We start from the raw sequence: 21,950 nt of genomic DNA, 5'->3' as shown, positions 1-21,950 counted from the left end.
GCCCGGTACAGTTGAAAACAGGATTTGTCAGTGAAAAGCACACTTCTCAGCATTCCAGTAGCCATCGAAGTTGAGCATTTGCCCACTGAAGTAGGTTTCTGACAGTTTGTGCAGAAATGATTTTGTTGTGCAAACCCACAGTTTAAATCAGCTGTCCGGGTGGCTATTCTGAGACGATCCCGCTGGATGTGGAGGTCCTGGGCTGGCGTGGTTTCACGTGGTCTGCGGTTGTGAGGTCTTTTGGATGTACTGAAAAAAATTCTAAAATGACATTGGAGGTGACTTATGGTAGAGAAATTAACATGAAATTCTCTGACAACAGCTATGGTGGACATTCCTGCAGTCAGCATGCCAATTGCACACTCCCTCAAAACTGCACATTTTAAAGTGGCCTTTGATAGATTATCACAGTATGAGTCATAATAGCCATACAACCTAGCGGTCAAACTAGAAAATTATTCCAATCGATTTAGAAACACTTAAAATAAGGGCTGTGTTTCATGTAGGCTTACCCCGGCATGAATTTTTGATAACCGTGTTAAGACACGGTGACTTTTATCAATATATTCACCTGTATTTACCCCCCCCCCCCCCACCAAAATGAAATGATAATTAGCTGCTAATGTAGCTGTCATACAGAACTATAAATGCCACGACGATCTAGACAAGACTGCCGAATCGAGTCAAAGGTAAGAATCTCTGGATTAACTATTTAATGTTAGCTATATATATATATATATATAATGAATACATTTCTTTAAACTGACAATTCTCTGAACTGTATTGTGTAAGTTTTAAATTGACCCAATACCTGTTAGCATAGGTGTCAGCTAGAGATGACATGCAGGAGTTTTTAGGGATTTGTAGTCTTGCATCATGTCTACTTTGATGCTAATTAGCATTTTTGATTCTGAGCGTAAATAGAGCCAAATATATTGCTAAAAGTCACCTTGTTCGAGAGACATTTACATGATTATCAAAACATCCCTGTTAGTGAGCATTAAGAACGGGAAGCATGTATGGCCCCACCCATTGCAAGTCAAAATTGGTTCATTCCACTATCACTCCAAAATTCTGCTCTAGTACAGTTGAATGGTAAAGGCAATGGTCCAGTTAGTTTTGCATGGCCCAGTGCCCCGGGTGGATGGAGATTTCAATGTAATACGTCACTTTTTGGAAGACCTAACCAAATGCACATAGAAATGTGGGTTATAGATCTGCCGTTATCATTGAAAACAAGTATAAGAAGTAGTAGATCTGTTCTATGTGCACTATTTCTATGCTTCCAATTTTTAAGTTGAGGTTTTATTATTTATTTTTGGTTTTGTAGGCCAGCTTCAAAAAACAGAAAATACAATATTTTTGGTTATGGAAAAGATATTTCACAGCGGTTTAGATGGTACAGTGTTTCTCTACACTATACTTGCTTGTTTTTGTTGAATAAACTGAAATTAAGCAAACTATTAGAATTTTAGTAACCAGGAAATGAGGGAGAGATTTCTACATTTTGCACTTTTAAGGCCCAATGCAATGGTCTAAAATGTACAAACTCGGGGCACCGGCCCTTTGCTACACAGTCCAAGGATCTGTGATTGAGTGTTATTTGATCCTCAAATGTCAGAAAAGCAGACTGACCTTTGTCAGTTTGTGTGCCATCAGAGAATGGATCCAAAGTGCTCCAGGTGACTGGTAATTTGAAATCACTTCTGCTGCATCCTATGTGACAAGTAGAACTGAATAGCACTGTACTAGGGGAGAGAGACGGAGAGAGAGTAAAATAAAGAGAGAATCTGGAAGTATCTCTCTATAGCCGCAACATTAAGCCATTGATCTATTATTGATCAATCTCTCGAAAAATCCCGTTGAATCAGCATCAAGGACAATTGTTTTCTTGGTGATCAAACCTTTCAGCTTTTCCCACTGCAAATCTCCATAGGCAGTAGTGCGCCATCACATCAAATCAAAAAGTGCTTGAAGTCTGGGAATTCATATTTTTAATAGAGCTGGGCCATACTCAACTCAGTGGCTTTCATCGAGTTGTTTTGTTCTAACGAACACACAAATAAAAACTGATTCTACAAAAAGATCCAATCCTATTTTTTCCAAATGTCAACATTTTTACTTTTTACTTGCAAGCAACTAAAAACTCCATTCAACTTGAGTAAAAACTTACTCAGATCAAGAGGTATAAACATTACAATAATACTCTACCATTATTGGGCCCACGTACAGCAACAATATTTTTTGTTTACCTGCATAGTTCAATACAACCACCACCACCATCGTCTTCTTCTGCTCATCTATAAATAATAATTATAATATCAGATATGTTCCAATGTAGCTCATCGTAGCAACGTGCAAGGCCCAATCAATCACTCCTCCCGCCATGGCTGACTTTGGCTGTACCATCCGCTCCTGTTCGACCACAAACCTGCTGGCATCCCATCTTGTAACTGACAAGACCTAAAACACCTTTGAACTGGCAACCTCCTGGACACACCATGTTTACCAGATTACCAGATTATAATTTGCTGGGGTTAACACTGCAAATGCAGAAGAGAAGGTCATTTGCTTTCTCTCCTGGCACTACTTCAAACTAAGCCAATTCCAAATCCAAAACGGACAAAAAGTTGACAGTTGAACATTGCCGGTCCCCAGTGAATGCATTTAGCCTCATGATATCATGTTGATAGTTACGCCTCAGGAATTTTCTACAATCTACATCGAGGAGTTGGACATACAACTCACGTAGACCTCTGTGTTGACTACTAGCGCACAGCCACTTATAAATGTGTGTTGATATTGCATACAGAGGAGGAAAATATTGCTATTCTGCAGGAGTAAATCCATTGTATAATTCAGTATTTTGCCAGGGCGAAAATAGTATAATTAGCTATGAGTGTTAAATAAACATCTGTTAGCTTAATAATGCAGTAGAATTGGAACATTAACCCAGACAAAGGACTGCTATGGGTGCAGTAACCTGATTTTGATTGGACTGATGTAACTGCACAGTAATTAATAAACATCTGTATATTAAGGAGGCAGCCCCAGAACCTGCCAGAGGCAGGGATATCTTCATCATCATGCTTTTGATTCAAATTTCATTACCTTATTACATGCTTCTTGATCACACAAACCGTCCTTATGTAAATGTGGGCCCTGGATCCAGTGTTAACAGGGAAAACCTTTTTTAAGGTCTTTAGTATAATGTTTGTGCCACCTGAGCATGAAATTAAGCACTTCTGTGGTTGTGTCAAGCATTGTAGTTGTTGTTATTCCAGTAGGGTGAGTTCTAGAGGTAGTGTAATATGTAACGTCTCATTTATTTTCCATTGAAGCCAACAGGTCTGCACAGTGGCCATTGTGCATTGACAAGGTAAAATGAGGTGAGATTGTTGATTCATACAGTAAGATTGGAAATGTACACTGAAAAGATAAGCACATCTGTGTATTAAGTTGTGTTAGCCAGCTTTTAATTGCAAAATATGTCAATTAGAAAGTACACTTCCCCCTATCGGCAACTACAAAACAAAATCATTATTAAGCTTTCAAGGCTAACCGCTACAGCTACTAATGTATATTGTGTATTAATAGAGTGGCGGTAACTCACCAGCATTACGACCAGAAATACATATTTTCCGAATTGGATCCTATGGTCGCACCTCCTCAGGGCAATTGAACTTATTCCAGAGGCTGCTCCAAGACACCGCCTGAGGAGAAAAGCTATTCGGAGTGGACTTCTAGGAGGCGGGCACACCATCCACCACTTCCGAGTATATTACTCGCTAATGTTCAGTCTCTGGACAATAAAGTAGACAAGCTCAGGGTGAGGATCTCCGTCCAGAGAGACAGCAGGGACTGTAACATACTCTGTTTAACGGAATCATGGCTCTCTCCGGATATATTGTCCTTGTCCATACAGCGATCTGGATTGTCAGTACATCGAGAGGAATAAAGAACTCTCCGGGAGAAGGGCGTGGAGTATGTTTCATGATTAACCATTCATAGTGTGATTGTGATGACGTACAGAAACACAAGTCCTTCTGTTCACCCGACCTAGAATACCTCACGATCAAATGCCAACCGCATTACCTCCAGAGATAATTTTCTTTGGTTATAGTCACAGCCATGTATATTCCCCTCAAGCTGATACCATGACGGCCCTCAAGGAACTACACTGGACTTTATGCAAACTGGAAACCAGATATCCTGAGGCCGCATCTATTGTAGCTCAGCAATTTAACAAAGCAAATTTGAGGAAAACGCTATCAAAGTTCTATCAACGTATTGACTGTAGTACTCGCGCTGGGAAAACACTCGACCCCTGCAATTCTCTCTTCCGGGAAGCCTACAAGGACCCCCCTACCTCCCTTGTCAAATCAGATCATGACTGCATTTTGCTCCTCCCTTCCTATATGCAGAAACTCAAACAGGAAGTACCCGTGCTAAGGTCTATTCAATGCTGGTCTGACCACTCGAAATCCATGCTTCATGACTGTTTTTTATCACGCAGACTGGGATATGTTCCCGGGTAGCCTCAGAAAATAACATTGATGTATACACAGACACGGTGACTGAGTTCATCAGGAGATGTATAGGGGATGTTGTTCCCACTGTGACTATTAACACCTACCCAAACCAGAAACTGTGGATAGATGGCAGGGTCTACAGACAATCACGGATTACAAAGGGATAACCTGTCATGCTTCCCCTCTCAGACGCTCGAGGGCGCCAGGCTGCCCTTCATTACGCACACCTGTCGACATCATTACGCGCAGCTGCACAATATTGGCCTTTATTACTTTGTTGATTGCCCTTCTATATCTGTCTGTTCCTCAGTTGGATCCCTGTGTCAGCATTATTGTTATGTAGTTTTGTTTCCCCTGTCCAGAAGCTGTTATTGTTTTGGTTTGATGCCCAATTTCCAGTAAATGTTCGCTGCCTGTACGTGCTTCTCATCTCCAGCATCGATCCTCACATAACCAGCCAAGTCCCGGACACCGAGGTCTTGCTCCCAGACAAGCTAAACACATTCTTTGCCCGCTTTGAGGATAACACAGTGCCATCAACGTGGCCCGGTCCCAAGGACTGTGGGCTCTCGTTCTCCGTGGCCGACATGAGTAAGACATTTAAACGTGTTAACCCTCGCAAGGCTAGTTCAGGATCATATAACTTCTACCTTACCTGACACCCTAGACACACTTGAATTTGCTTACTGCCCCAATAGATCCACAGATTATGCAATCGCCATTGCACTGCACACTGCCCTATCCCATCTGGACAGGAGGAATACCTGCAGTTGAAGTCGTAAGTTTACATACACCTTAGCCAAATACATTTAAACTCAGTTATTCACAATTCCTGACATTTAATCCTAGTAAAAATTCCCTGTTTTAGGTCAGTTAAGATCACCACTTTACTTTAAGAATGTGAAATGTCAGAATAATACTAGAGTGATTTATTTAAGCTTTTATTTCTTTTATCACATTCCCAGTGGTTCAGAAGTTGACATACACTCAATTAGTATTTGGTAGCATTGCCTTTAAACTGTTTAACTTAAGTCAAACGTTAGCCCACCACAAGCTTCCCACAATAAATTGGGTGAATTTTGGCCCATTCCTCCTGACAGAGCTGGTATAAATGAGTCAGGTTTGTAAGCCTCCTTGCTCGCACACGCATTTTCAGTTCTGCCCACCCATTTTCTATAGGATTGAGGTCAGGGCTTTGTGATGACCACTCCAATACCTTGATTTTGTTGTCCTTAAGCCATTTTTGCCACAACTTTGGAAGTATGCTTGGGGTATGCATTGTCCATTTGGAAGATCCATTTGCGACCAAGTTTTAACTTCCTGACTGATATTGCTTCAATATATCCACATTATTTTCCCTCCTCATGATGCCATATATTTTGTGAAGTGCACCAGTCCCTCCTGCAGCAAAGCACCCCCACAACATGATGCTGCCACCCCCGTGCTTCACGGTTGGGAAGGTGTTCTTTGGTTTGCAAGCCTCCCCCTTTTCCCTCCAAACATAACGATGGTCATTATAGCTAAACAGTTCTATTTTTGTTTCATCAGACCAGAGTAAATTTCTCCAAAATGTACGATCTTTGTCTCCATGTGCAGTTGCAAACTGTAGTCTGCCTTTTTTATGGCGGTTTGGGAGCAGTGGCTTCTTCCTTGCTGAGCGGCCATTCAGGTTATGTCGATATAGGACTAGTTTTACTGTGGATATAGATACTTTGTACCTATTTCCTCCAGCATCTTCACAAGGTCCTTTGCTGTTGTTCTGGTATTGATTTGCACTTTTCGCACCAAAGTACGTTCATCTCTAGGAGACAGAACGTGTCTCCTTCCTGAGCGGTATGATGGCTGCGTGGTCCATTGGTGTTTATACTTGCGTACTATTGCTTGTAGAGATGAACGTGGTACCTTCAGGTGTTTGGAAAATGCTCCCAAGGATGAACCAGATTTGTGGAGGCCTACAATTTTTTGGCAGATTTCTTTTGATTTTGCCATGTTGTCAATCAAAGAGTCACTGAGTTTGAAGCTAGGCCTTGAAATACATCCACAGGTACACCTCCAGTTGACTGAAATGATGTCACACAGCCTATCAGAAGCTTCTAATGCCATGACATAATTTTCTGGAATTTTCCAAGCTGTTTAATGGCACAGTCAACTTAGTGTATGTAAACTTCTGACCCACTGGAATTGTGGTACAGTGAATTATAAGTGAAATAATCTGTCTGTAAACAATTGTTAGAAAAATTACTTGTGTCATGCACAAAGTACTGTAGATGTCCTAACCGACTTGCCAAAACCATAGTTTGTTAACAAGAAATTTGTGGAGTGGTTGAAAAATAATTTTGTTCCAAATGGACAATAATGTTTTCGTGCTTATTTCATATGTATATACTGTATTCTATTCGACTGTATTTTAGTCAATGCCACTCTGACATTGCTCATCCTAATATCTATATATTTCTTAATTCCATTATTTTACTTTGTTAGATATTGCTGCGCTGTTGGATTTCGCTACACCCTGCAATTACATCTGCTAAATAAAATTACATCGGACCAATAACATTTGATTTGATCTTTGACTGTCTTAACGGCCTCAATCTGTCATCACCGAGCACGTGATCAGCCATCTTGGGACAAAATTGATGAGGACAAAATCTGAGTATTTCCAATCAAGTTGGAATATGTGGTGAGATGGACACAGCCGGAGTGTTATTGTATGTTTCCTGCTCGCCATCTGTCATCTTTATCAAAGGCTTGGCTTGATGGGCGGATAATGATTTTGACACTGCTTTCAACAACTGTGGCGAAATAGCTGGAAACCATGTCCATGTTTTCCTCTGACTGTGACAGTGATGTAAAATTAGAGATGGACTGCTGGATGGATAGGCTTTGAAAGTGGAAAAAAACTATTGTTTACTGCTCAACATCTTTTTCATTAGTATTTTACACCATCTAAAAAAAAATCAAAATATCACTGTGAACAGTAAACATACAGTCATTAACATCCTGCTCTTTCACTTAATCTCCTGTGTTGCTTTTTAAATTTTACTTTTTGTATTTCTCAGATTTGTGGTTGAGCGAGTTTGTGAGTGCAAATTATTCCTTTTTAGACCGATTCGGTCTCAAATTCCCTAATCTTTTCAGGGTATACACCTTTGCCCAGGACAACCCTTCTCCCTGATACATCAAGGTTGTTTTTTAGTAATCAGATCAGAAACCTGTTTCTGAGGAGAACGTGCCATTACTGATGAATGCAATCAAATCCTCTCCCCAGCTACCCGTGGTGGATTGTTCATGGCACCAACAGTGAGGCCAATGTGATGAATTTTGCAGGTGACATTACTGACCAATGTCCCAATAGCTTGTATTCTAGTTTTCATGCCACACGCATGAATACTGGCAAACAAATAGAGGAATTACATTTTCATTACCTCATTTCTCTGTTGTTTTGTAGACGTGTTGACACTCATTGCAAATGCTGTTGTTTACTGTCATGAAGTGATAGTCGTAAGTGTTTGGTGAAATTATTGCTCACACTTAGTATACAGTAATTTGTAAACAGCTAATTGGCCAATATATGTCTCTTGTTCTTCTCTTTTCTTGTAAGACCACCATACTACACACACACACACACACACACCCTAATCCAGGATTCTTTGGCCTTTTAAACAATGTCACCGGATCATATCCATCCTAAAATTAACAAAACAAACATTCTGTTCATTCTGTCAACCTCCGAAGGTACTGTACTGCACTTTTCTAATGTCTTTTGTATTTTGCAGGACCAGACAGCGGCATTCCATGCAATTAAACTTGAGTGCTGTTTGCATTTCGACCATATCCACTTGAATCACACTGTCGTAGGGGAGCGAGGAACAGTGAAATGGCAGAGAGCATCCAGAGCTCTCTTGTAGTCCTTTCCGATGAAACGGGCAGCAGGCCACGTCAATACTTGCAGATGATATCTGTTCCCCATCTGCAGTTTTTCTGCAGCCAAGCTTGGCAGTGACAGACCAGTGAGGCATTGGATTACTGCACAGACTGGGGATGATTTATTCCTGGGCTTCACTGCCCATCTCATCTCTGCATCCACCCGCATTCCTGTAGTAGCTAGGTTATCCTCCACAGCATCAGGAAAATGCGCACACATTATTTTACCCCCTGGTGTGTGAACGGTTGAGTTGCATGCCACCGAGTCATGCTTTTTTTCTATGCCACAGATAAGCGGCACAGAATATTTTACATCCTGTGGTACCATCGGTGTAAAGTATTTAAGTAGTAAAAATACTTTAAAGTACTAGTTAAGTAGTTTTTTGGGGTATCTGTACATCACTTTACTATTTATATTTTTTGACTACTTTTACTCCACTACATTTCTAAAGAAAATAATGTACTTTTAACATACATCTCCTGACACCCAAAAGTACTTGTTACATTTTGTAAGCTTAGCAGGACAGGAAAATGGTCCACTTCACACACGTATCAAGAGAACATCCCTGGTCATCCCTACTGCCTCTAATCTCATCTGGCGGACTCAGTAAACACCAATGATTCGTTTGGAAATGATGTCTTAGTGTTGGTGTGCCCCTGGCTATCTGTAAATATAATAAAAAACAAGAAAATTGTGTTGTCTGTTTACTTAATATAACGAATGTGACATGACTTTTACTTTAAGTTTTGATACTTAAATATATTTTAACAATTACGTTTACTTTTGATACTTAAGTATATTTAAAACCAAATACTTTTAGACTTTTTCTCAAGTAGTATTTTACTGGGTGACTTTTAGTTTAGTCATTTTCTGTTAAGGTATATTTACTGTTACTCAAGTATGACAATTGGGTACTTTTTCCACCCCTGTGTGTCACTGTAAATTAGAACTAAACAACACAAACTGTTGAATTCGTATCACAAGTTGCCATGCAGAAATGAGCCTGAAAACGGTAGTCCTTTAAGCATTATTGAAAACCATAAATATCATCATACCATTTCAAAACAGGTAGTCATGCACTTTGTGACATTATTGTGATGGAATGTTTTCTTAACACTTTAGATAGTACATTTTAGTCGTTTTGCTTCACTTTACTTAAAGCCTAAAGATAAAGCCTGGGTGTAAATATGAGGGCATACTAATAGGATTGTAAATCCTTATCACAAGTCTTACAATCACAACTGCATTCAATCACTAATAGTTAAATGTTCGAATCCAGGCTGTATCACAACCGACTGTGATTGGGAGTCCCATAGGGCGGTGCACAATTGGCCCAGTTTCGTCCGGGTTAGGCCGGTGTAGGCCGTCATTGTAAATAAGAATTTGTTCTTAACTGACTTGCTTAGTTAAAAATAAAACTGTGCTCTGTGTGTAATACTATTAGTATTATGTTTACCACGGCAACCACTGAAATGTTTTAATGGATCTTGACAACACTGTCTTTGTTCACAGTCATCAATCATCTCCTGTCTCTATTGATTACCAAGGACTGTCAAGGGCAATTTGCACCCATTATGGTATCATGTACCTTTTGTTTGCTCAGCCTTTATAATGTTGAGATTCACTGTGATGTGCTGATGCAATTGAATTCATGGACCATTTCAAGGCTCAAAACTCATGCTGCCCGATTGGATAAAGGTACAAAAGACTAGCGTCATTATCTACTTGGTAAGCCAGATAACATTCACAATTCCCTGTTTGGGAAATTGCCAGTCATCTTGAAAACTGCTTTTAAATAGCATGTGGCGCTCTGGAACTTGCTTCAGTAAAAAGTTTTCACTTCTGAGGTGTCACGCATTCTCCTTTTCAGTTCAATTGATTGCTAAGTCTCTCAGCTTACTCTCGCTCCCACTTTCTTTGTGAACTGAATGTTAAGCCAGATAACGTTCGCAATTCCCTTTTTGGGAAATTGCCAGTCATCTTGAAAACTGCTTTTAAATAGCATGTGGCGCCCTGGAACTTGCTTCAGTAAAACGTTTCACTTCTGAGGTGTCACGCATTCTTTCAATTACTATTTATGACTATGTGAAATGCCTTATTCAACCTATTTTAATTCTGCTATTACACAGGTAGCTTGTACTTTCTCTGCTGCTATTGCTACCAACACTACAACTAGAACTGTTACTACTTCAACTATTGCTGCTATAGCAGTAATTACAACTACTACTACTACTTCTACTACTAATAATAATAATTCTGTTGCTGCTGCTATCACTGCTCTACTACTAAAGTTGCTGCTGCTACCACTACTACTACTGCTATGATTACAACTAAATAGCTGTTTTGGTATTCACCCCCTACTACTGCTTTTATATGATGATACTATTGTTAACAGCCATGCTATACTGTAATTGCTACTACTGTCTCTTTCCTCCATTTTCTATTTTAATCGCAAATAGCACTGTTGTGGGTAGTGTTTGAGAGATGTGCTTGCTAGGAGGAAATAATTGTGAGGCTGGAACAAAGGGTCTCCAGCACAGATGACACAGAATCCTGAATGTTTCACAGACTATGAAATGCAGTCGATAGGCATATTCCTCATCTTGAAGTGGCTGATCTCTTCAGTTGGCTGCCTCGTGCACTTCTTCAGCTGTGCCACAACTCTTTTTAGTGGCCAGTCTTTCATTGAAGATGCTCAAGTCAAGCGATCAAACACCCTTCATGTGTATTCACTGAATGTGATTGCTCTGAGACCAAAGGGGACTGACGACATTACGCTTCTTTAGTTCGGAATTGAAGGTGACGTTAATGAGAGGTTCGATCTTACGAGGCATTACGAGGGCAATTTTGGGAAATAATGGTGTGGAAATAAAATACATCTTTCCTTTGAGTCTAAAGCCTATTTGTCTTAAAACTGTGGGAAAATGAGATCAGAGGGAACAGGGCCTGATAATGCCCAGCTCACGATTGATCTCGATGTTAACCATAAAACACATTTGAATACCAGAAGACATCAATAAGTAAAAAGCGGTAGCTTTTTTGTCTTTTCTTGGCTGGGTAAATTCCGTTAACTTGACCAAAATCACCAGGTTTTCCAAAAATCCCAATTGGAAGATTTCTCCAACAATTTCTGCTGTACAATTGTTTCATATTAAGGTACTTATATGAAGACCTTACCTACTGTATATGGAACTCCATTTGGGTCTTTGGGAAAGGGGGATACGTAGTCAGTTGTACAACTGAATGCATTCAACTGATATGTGTCTTCTGCATTTAACCCAACCCCTCTGAATCAGAGAGGTGCAAAGGGCTGCCATAATCGACATCCACGGCACCCGGGAAACAGTGGGTTAACTGCCTTGCTCAGGGGCAGAACAGCAGATTTTTTACCTTGTTAGCTTGGGGATTCGATCCAGCAACCTTCCAATTACTGGCCCAAAGCTCTAACCACTAGACTACCTGCGTGTCATCCTGGATATGAGGGAGTTTGCCTCAACCCTTGGGTCTTGCAGGTTGTGTTCAATAACTACAGGCAGATGTATTGGGAGATGCGGGGGAAGCTTTGAATAGATCACTAGTCAGCAAAGTAATAGAGAACAGTGCAATTTCTGAACTTATGTAGATATTCTAAACAAAGTGTTTAGATAACTTTCAAATGTAATAACAGGTCCATGTAGAATAAACAACCCTTTACATAATACCATAGAAGCAGTGTTCTGCTAATATGACAATATGTAAATGTCACACTTGTCTTTCATCTTCCATTGTCATTCCCAGCCGATACAGATACTGTGCTTATTGACATTTTGTCAGCTTGTGCTGAGGCTTCCTTGCCAAACATGTCAGTGGTCAAACCTTCCTGTGTGCTGTTCCATATACAAATCAAAATCAAATTGTATTTGTCACATGCTTCGTAAACAACAGGTGTGGACTAACAGTGAAATGCCTCCCAACAGTGCAGAGATTTAAAGAAAATAATAATAATAGAAAAGGAGAACACATAATATAAGTAATACATAATGAGTAATGACTATATACAAGGGGTACCAGTACAGAGTGGATGTGCAGGGGTACAAGGTAATTGAGGTAGATATTTACATATAACTAGGAATAAAGTGACAGCTAGTAAAGAGTAGCAGCAGCGAATGTGATGAGTCAAAAACATAACACAGGAGTTCCCTGGTCCTGATGGAGAATACACAGGGTTTCTTCCTCCCCCTATTGACTAGTGCCATTCAATTCAATAACAATTTTTAAAAAATACAATAAAAGTACCAGTTTTGTCCAGTAACATCTTATTGCTGACACAAAAACATATACTATGTTGAAGTTTGAACAGGTCAGACTAAACCTACCTAATTCTGGTCTATGTATCGAAGACCGTTGGTGAGCAGGCAAGAGGTGAGGCTGGAGGTGAGGTCTTTGCCAGCATCCCAATGATGGGCATAGCAGCGCTGATCAGCTCCTGGCCCCTCATCAAAGACACTGGTTGGTCACACACAAACACACACACAGAGCACTGGTGACATTATCAATGGTGGCTATGATTAGCATGGTGTAACCAACCTGATCGCTGCGTTCACCTTTCTATTTCATTTCAGATGGCATGATATGTGAAGTGAAGTCATATAAAATGATAAACAAAGCAATCAGGCTGGTACCAGCAGACTAGGTTATGAAGGTGAATTCAGACAGAACTCAAAATTGTTTTGACCTTTCACCGGGTCAAATGTCACCAACCTGATTCAAGTGTCATCCCTGATGTTGAGGGGTCCACCTGCTGGTCTACTCTATGTTGTACAGCTCGCAGCCAAACATGCATCTCTCGAACAACTGGCAATCCTCATAAACAATGTACTTCCTCATCTTATGAGGTGGTGTTGACTGGGAGGACCTGTGACAGGGAGATCCAATAGACAGCCAAACACTAAATTGCATTTTGTTACATAGAAAGGCTCTACTACTTGTATCTTCTTGGCTGGGTAATTAACCTACTACTTTATAAAACCGGGTATTTTTCTATACAAATTTTCACATAACTTACCGTTGTTGATGAAGCCGTCTGTGTCATCAGGGCAGTAACTGTGGTCACGCTAATTCTAGGTCACCACTAGTACCACATCCACAAAGTCATAAAACCCGCCTATTTCTACAATTTCTCTTCTTAAAATTAGATTTTAAACCTAACCTTAACCCCAATCACACTGATCACTTTATGCCTAATCTTAAATTAAGACCAAAAAGCAACAACAAAATCTTGAATTTTTACAACATAGCCCATACAATATAGCCCATCCAGGTCGCAGTTGTAAATGAGAACTTGTTCTTAACTGGCCTACCTGGTTAAATAAAGCTGAAATAAACAAATAAATAGATTTTAAAAATTTATTTTGTGGCGGTGGTAACTAGTAGAATCCCTAAATCTATGCTTAACAGATGTAGACTGACTGTAGCTCCAGATCAGATTAGATTCAGTTAGGTGATGCCGTTACGGTTTGTTGCTCCTAATCCACTGTATTAGTCAGATTTAGTCCAAGACAATACAAAATACACTTGTATGAGCTACAAACTAACTTGCAAATACAATTTGTAGGCTAATGTTAGATAGCTAGCCTACCTCGCTAGCATTATCAAATTATTATTAAGTGATAATGCCCTCAAAGCCGGTGTTTGGGGGATATATTGGCACAGTTTCTTCGAGGGCCAGCAGACAATGCCAATATATCCTCCAAACACTGGCTTTGAGGGCATTTTCACTCTTATACAACGGCTTACCAACATATTCAAATAATGATTGACATATTTTTATATATTTTTTAATTCATACTATTTCGTCTTTCCACAAGATATAGTCTTGAGTGGAGCAGCGGTCTAAGGCACTGTATCTCAGTACTAAAGGCGTCACTACAGACCCTGGTTCGATTCCAGGCTGTATCACAACCGACAGTGATTTGGAGTCCCATAGGGCGGCACACAATTTGCCCAGTGTCTTCTGGGTTAGGATTTGGCCGGGGTAGGCTGTCATTGTAAATAAGAATTTGTTGTTAACTGACTTGCCTAGTTAAATAAAAAGTGTAATAAAAGACACAAATCTAGGGTTGCTACCCAACCTGGCTGGTTGATAGAGATGCGACCCAGTTGCTCAGTCTTTTTGTTCTGGATCTATGGATGCGGTTTTAACCAGCATTCGGGATTAGTTGTATAACAAAAGATAGGTAGGTACCTACAAAAACAGCAGTAACATTATCTAACGTCGTTGGCTAAATTAAACCAGAGAGGTCATTTATATTCCAGTATCTCTGGTTATACTCACTTATAATTATTGCACACCAATCATTACTGGTGCAGACTTGGGGACCGATGAACTCCAACCACCTATTCTACATACTACTCTCTTTGAAAAAAATGGTTCCAAAAGGATTCTTTGGCTGTCCCCATAGGAGAACCCTTTTGGGTTCCATGTAGAACCCCCTGACTTTATGATCAAAATTATCCTGTTTCTGACTATAGATGCCACATAGTTTATTTATCAAAGGGATTTGTTTCTTTTTAGGGGCAGTCGCTCTTTAATAAAATACAATTCATTGCACATTACATTACATTGCTTTTGTAACACAGATTTTCCTTTTCATCATCCTACTGTTTGGCTCTGGGCATTTACATTTTATGCTGTATATTATGTGCTTTTGCCAAAGGCATTGTGCATTGTATGCTTCAGGACTGTTATTTTCTTGTCAATTTATAAAAAATTCAAAAATCGAATCACGTTGGCATTTGTAAAACTGTAACAGCAACAACTCCCAAATGATGAAACATATGACTTAGTTGTTTTATGACTTTGTTTATTTTTTTATGGAATCATATATCTCAAGTTGATGTATTGTACAGTCACATGAACTAAATCCCCTTTGTCTTCCTCTTGCCTGCCAGAAAATAGCAGTGCTTCAACTTATCATGTAGAGTCATTTGTAAATGACCATGGTAGGGTCAGTAAATTACTTTTAGTCCAGTGAGAGGCCTTATCCCGGAACAGTATAAGAGCACTGTCAAGGCTCAGGAGAAGACCCAGATGTAGACAGTTTCGAAGTAACAAATGTTTATATCAAAAATAGGAGGGCAGGCAAACGACAGGTCAAGGGCAGGCAGAGGTCAGTAGTCCAAGGTGGTATGCCAAGGTACAGACTGACAGGCAGGCTCAGGACAGGCAGAAAGGTTAAAACCGGGAAAGCTAGAAAACAGGAACTTAAGACAGACAGGCGCAAGGGAAAAAATGCTGGTAGGCTTGACGAAACAAAACAAACTGGCAACAGACAAACAGAGAACACAGGTATAAGTTCACTGGGGATAATGGGGAAGATGGGCGACACCTGGAGGGGCGGGAGACAAGCACAAAGACAGCTGAAACAGATCAGGGTGTGACAAGCACCTCTGAAAGATAATGGCATAAATTCAGGGTTAATGTAATGTGTTCATCCATCTTACTTTTATAGCTTCACGTAATTTATAAATTATGTATTTTCTTCCCAGTTTATCAAATTGCTGCTATATCAACCCCTGCTTTGTTCCATTTCCGTGAACACTCTATTTGGTTGATGGAGTAGCAAGGGGAAATGGCAACCACATAAGAAAGAGAGAAAATTAAATGAATCAGGGAAATATCAAATTGTGTTCCCCTCAGTATCTAAATCAGACCCAATTCAGGGAATTGAACCTTGGTGGAATACTGAATATTCAATATGTTGAATTCCTTTAAGGGTAACACATTATTTCACTTTTCAATCCAGATTTGAATTAGATTACCTTTCTGATGGTGTGGCTTTCATAGTGTGAGAGAAGCCATTCCTTTTGATTATTTGCAAACCATAACTTTAAAAGGCATCATTCTTCACTCAATAGCAAAAGCGTTAGTGGACTTTACCGCATACAATAGGGTAGAACCACGTACTTTCGCCAAAAACATAAGCCAGGCCATCCAGTTCCGGTCTTCATGTCAACAAACCACAATGTGAACAGTTGCTAGCTAGCGATATAATCAGACACCATTAAATAAAAACTGTATTTTCTCCACACTTTTCTCCTACATTTTCTAATGTTTTATTTGGTAGTTTTCTAAATAATCCACATGATTTTGTGTAAGTATAAAACATTTAGGTTTTGGAAGGTAGCAATTGGAAGGTAGCACCTCAGTGGAGCATTGCTGTATAGTTAATATTCAACATGACAAGTTCACATTGAAAAATCACACCATGTTCTACAGCCGTCATTTCCAAGCTGAGGGCTTGATCGAGCCTTCGACCAGCACCTGGGGCAGACAATGAAGAAAGGAGCTCTGCCTGTCGTCTTCCAGTGGAATGGCTACTCCAGCCAAGCATCACGTCCTGCAGTATGACATAGGAGCAAGGGTGACGCTTCATTCAGAGGTGACACGTCATGTTTTGAGCCCCACCTGTTTAGCATGTTATTTTGGCATTAATACGTGTCACATATCAGTTTGCAATGTAAAATAAAACTGCATACAAGTGAGTGAGATGGCTCCAAAATGCAGGTGTTTCATCCTAGCTCAGTGCTTTCTGTGGTGGTGGGCCAGCCAGTGGAAAATACGGAGTTTAGGGGTTGGTAATGTTCTCCAGTTGCGCTGTGATTGGCTCATGATTCTGTCACTCATGGGGACACTACGTCACCACAAAATCTATGGATCGAGCTCAAAAATTCAAGCCCCTTGGGTGCTGCCACAAACTTACATTAGAAGTGCCCACCCAAGAAGGCTCAAGGTCATTGGCCATAGATAAAATGACGTCAAATCATGTTATAATTACCATAGATTTGATTGGACTGATCATGTCAACATCATACTTTCAAAATCTTAGCTAGCAAGCTAGACAAGCAGTCATCTTCATGTATGAAGTCGGCAACCTAACGGCAAATCCTTTTCAATTCTTGTCATATGAAGAGAAATGATAGATAAAACGTATTGGTGCTCATCGGCTATTGGACACCCATGAGGCGGCGCACAATTGGCCCAGTGTTGTCCAGGTTAGGGGAGGGTTTGGCCGGCCGGGATGTCCTAGTCTCATCGTGCTCTCGTGACTCCATGTGGGGGACCGGGTGCCTGCAAGCTGACTTTGGTCGTCAGTTCGACAGTGTTTCCTCTGACATATTGGTGCGGCTGGCTTCCGGCTTAAGCGAGCAGTGTGTCAAGAAGCAGTCCGGCTTGGCTCTCAACCTTTGCCGAGTCCGTAGGGGAGTTGCAGCAATGAGGCAAGATCGTAACTACCATTTGGATATCACAAACAAGGGGGCAACGGCATGGACCAGAAACGTTTGACCATGTTGGCCATGCTATCAATCCAGCATGACTTCTGCCGCATTCAAAACAACTGGAAACTCGGAACTGGGAAATCTCAGACTTCAGTGAGTTCAAGACAACTGAAAACTTGGATAAAACTAGCTCCAACTTGGAATTCCAAGTCCTCTTTCTAGAGCCCACAAGAAGAACTGCTGTGCCACCTTCCTGTTCAAGTGAGCACAGCACAACAAGGTGAGTCCAAATATGTAAATATGTCTTGCATGCCACTGCATAAATGATGTAATATGCCAGGGAGATATGTATACTGTAGCCAAGAAAGTAATACTAAGTGTATGTTGTAAGCTGTTAGTAGCCCATGTGCCTCACCCTAATAATTTGGTCCCTTTCCTCCCTCATAACTTAGCCTACTTTTCTGACTTGATGGTTCACATGTAGCCTCTAGCCTGTTTTAGAGAAATGTAATCATTGAATATTGTAAGAGCTTTCAATGTCTGCTTATATGCCCCCTTTATTTATCCTATGGTTCTGAATTGGTGTACAGGGAGAAAACTCTAAGAATGGCCCATGTTCTGAATTCTGTTTGTGTACATTGGAAAAGTGCTGAACAATTAGTTAAATTGACTACGTCTGTCCAAGCTCGCTCATTAATGTCTTAATCGAAATTACGAATTGCCTCTTATCCGCTCGTCATTCCCTTATGCCATAGTCAGTAAATGAGGCTGAATTAACTGTTTCGCTGCCAGACTCCGCTGATAGGAGTGGCAGTCAGTGCCGTTCATGATTAGGGAGGACAATGTTTTTTGTTCATGAGCATGGACTTATTTCTATTACAGCATGTTGGATGACTGTCATTCATATTCCATTCACCCAACTCTATGTAACATCGATAAGTTTAGGCTACTCCATGATACAACATTTTTCCCTATACCCATCATGAGGTTGCTACAATCTAGCCTATGAATTAAAGTTTTCAATGAAGGTGCAAACAGGTTTATATAAAAGTGTGATAGCGCCTTGCACACTCTTTCCTGCATCTAGCATATCTAGGGTGTAATCATTAGTCCAACAGTTGCAAATTAGAGTTTCTATTGGACAAATTCAGGTATTTTATCTCTGTTTCGTTTGCTTCCGTTTAGAAAACATTTTTCAACAGAATCTTCGGAATGAATACACCCCTGATCACGCATAAACACAGTTCACTTTCATAGCAGCCACATTGTATTCCCTCTCACCTTTTTCCTTTGTTTGTGGACTTCAATGAACACCACATCAGCTGTATGTGACCATGCGAAAAAACCTTTCCAAGCCAAACCATGTCATAACCGCTATACACAGCCTACATCATTGTCCTCATATTAGCTAAAGTAACATCCTAGTCAACATACAGTTGAAGTTGGAAGTTTACATACACCTTAGCCAAATACATTTAACCTCACTAGGGTAGGGGGCAGCATACGGAATTTTGGATGAAAAGCGTGCCCAAAGTAAACTGCCTGCTACTCAGGTGCAGAAGCTAGGATACGCATATAATTCTATATTTGGATAGAAAACACTCTACAGTTTCCAAAACTGTTCAAATAATGTCTATGAGTATAACAGAACTGATATGGCAGTCAAAAAATGGAGGAAAATCTCTTTTCCATTGAAAGCCTATCCACCATACAAAGACTTATGACGCAGTTCATGATCTCTATGGCTTCCACAACTTGTGGCCAGTCTTTAGGCATTGTTTCAGGCTTTTACTCTGAAAACTGAGGGAGAAACAGCACTTTTAATGAGTGGACAGTGGAAATTTCCAGACATGAGTCCAGCGCTTGACCGGGAGCGCACCTTTCTTGTTTCTCCTTTTCTATTGATGAAGCTTTTCTCCGGTTGAAATATGATCGATTATTTATGACAAAAACAACCTGAGGATTGATTATAAACATTGTTTGACATGTTTCTACAAGCTTTTATGGTACTTTTTTGATTTTTCGTCTGTCTGTTGTAGCGCACTTTGTTCCAATGTATTACTAAACAAATGCTCCAACAAAACGGAGGTTTTTGAATACAAAGAGGGACTTTATCGTGTAACATGGAGTCTTCGGAGTGCAACCATATGAAGATCATCAAAGGTAAGTGATTAATTTTAGGGCTATTTCTGACTTTACTCGTTTACTCGTTACTCGTCTACTTGGCTGGTTACGGTTTGTAATGATTTTTCTGCTGGGCGCTGTTCTCAGATAATCGCATGGTTTGCTTTTGCTGTAAAGTCTTTTTGAAATCTGACACAGTGGTTGGATTAACAAGAAGTTCATCTTTAAACCGATGTATAACACTTGTATGTTTCATGAATTTTTATAATTAGTATTTCTGTTTTTGAATTTGGCATTCTGCAATTTCACTGGATCTTGGCCAGGTGGGACGGTAGCGTCCCACACCCCCTAGAGAGGTTAAACTCAGTATTTCACAAATCCTGACATTTAATCCTGGTAACAATTCCCTGTTTTAGGTCAGTTAGGATCACCACTTTATTTTAAGAATGTAAAATGTCAGAATAATAGTGGAGAGAATAATTGATTTCAGCTTTTATTTTATTTATTTTATCACATTCCCAGTGGGTCAGAAGTTAGTATTAGTTCAAACATTTTGGGGAGCCATCCACAAGCTTCCTACAATAGGTTGGGTGAATTTTGGCCCATTCCTCCTGACAGAGCTGGTGTAACTGAGTCAGGTTTGTAAGCCGCCTTGCTCACACACACTTTTACAGTTCTGCCCACAAATGTTCTATATGACTGAGGTCAGGGCTTTGTGATGGCCACTCCAATACCTTGATTTTGTTGTCCTTAAGCCCTTTTGCCAAAACTTTGGAAGTATGCTTGGGGTATGCATTGTCCGTTTGGAAGACCCATTTGCGACCAAGCTTTAACTTCCTGACTGATGTCTTGATGTTGCTTCAATATATCCACATTTTCCTGCCTCATGATGCCAGCTATATTGTGAAGTGCACCAGTCCCTCCTGCTGCAAAGCACCTCCACAACATGATGCTGCCACCCCCATGCTTCACGGTTGGGATGGTGTTCTGCGGCTTGCAAGCTTCCCCCTTTTTCCTCAAAACATAACGATGGTCATTATGGCCAAACAGTTCTATTTTTGTTTGCAAACCGTAGTCTGGCTTTTTTATGGCGATTTTGAAGCAGTGACTTCTTCCTTGCTGAGCGGCCATTCAGGTTACGTCGATATAGGACTTGTTTTACTGTGGACATAGAAAATTGTGTACCTGTTTCCTCCAGCATTTTCACAAGGTCCTTTGCTGTTGTTCTGGGATTGATTTGCACTTTTCGCACCAAAGTACGATCATCTCTAGGAGACAGAAAGCGTCTCCTTCCTGAGCGGTATGACGGCTGAGTGGTCCCATGGTGTTTATACAGATGAACATGGTACCTTCAGGTGTTTGGAAATTGCTCCCAAGGATGAACCAGACTGGTGTAGGTCTACAATTTTGTCAAAGGTCTTGGCTGATTTCTTTTGATTTTCCCATGATGTCAAGCAAAGAAGCGCTGAGTTTGAAGGTAGGCCTTGAAATACATCCACAGGTTCACCTCCAATTGACTCAAATGATGTCAATTAGCCTATTAGAATATTCTAAAGCCATGATGTCGTTTTCTGGAATTTTCCAAGCTGTTTAAAGGCACAGTCAACTTAGCGTATGTAAACTTCTGACCCACTGGAAGTGTGATACAGTGAATTAGAAGTGAAATAATCTAATAATAAACAATTGTTGGAAAAATTACTTGTGTCATGCACAAAGTAGATGTCCAGACAGACTTGCCAAAACTATAGTTTGTTAACAAGAAATTTGTGGAGTGGTTGAAAAACGAGTTTTAATGACTCTGACTTAAGTGTATGTAAACTTCCGTTTTCAACTGTAGCTAATAGAACTAATGCATTAGTAAAACCGCTACAATCATGCAGTAATGTTATAGTGTATACTCAGTAAGTATTTACACCAGCGTTGCCCGGTGGCAGTAAATTAATGAAACTAAAAGCTAACCTTGACTTGGATGAGTTCCAGTGTTGTGTTGGACAGTCAAGGTCAGCTAGCTAACATTGCATCTCTTTGTTTGAGCCAGGTGTTTGAGTAACTAAACCAGCCAGCTGCATTTGCTATCTAAGTAAATTAAACTGAAAAAATTACAATCTCTC

The sequence above is a fragment of the Oncorhynchus clarkii genome, chromosome 12 (genome assembly GCF_045791955.1).
Source record: "Oncorhynchus clarkii lewisi isolate Uvic-CL-2024 chromosome 12, UVic_Ocla_1.0, whole genome shotgun sequence".
In the NCBI taxonomy this organism is placed as follows: domain Eukaryota; kingdom Metazoa; phylum Chordata; class Actinopteri; order Salmoniformes; family Salmonidae; genus Oncorhynchus; species Oncorhynchus clarkii.
The sequence above is the reverse complement of the archived record's forward strand: the minus strand, read 5'-3'. Positions refer to the sequence as shown.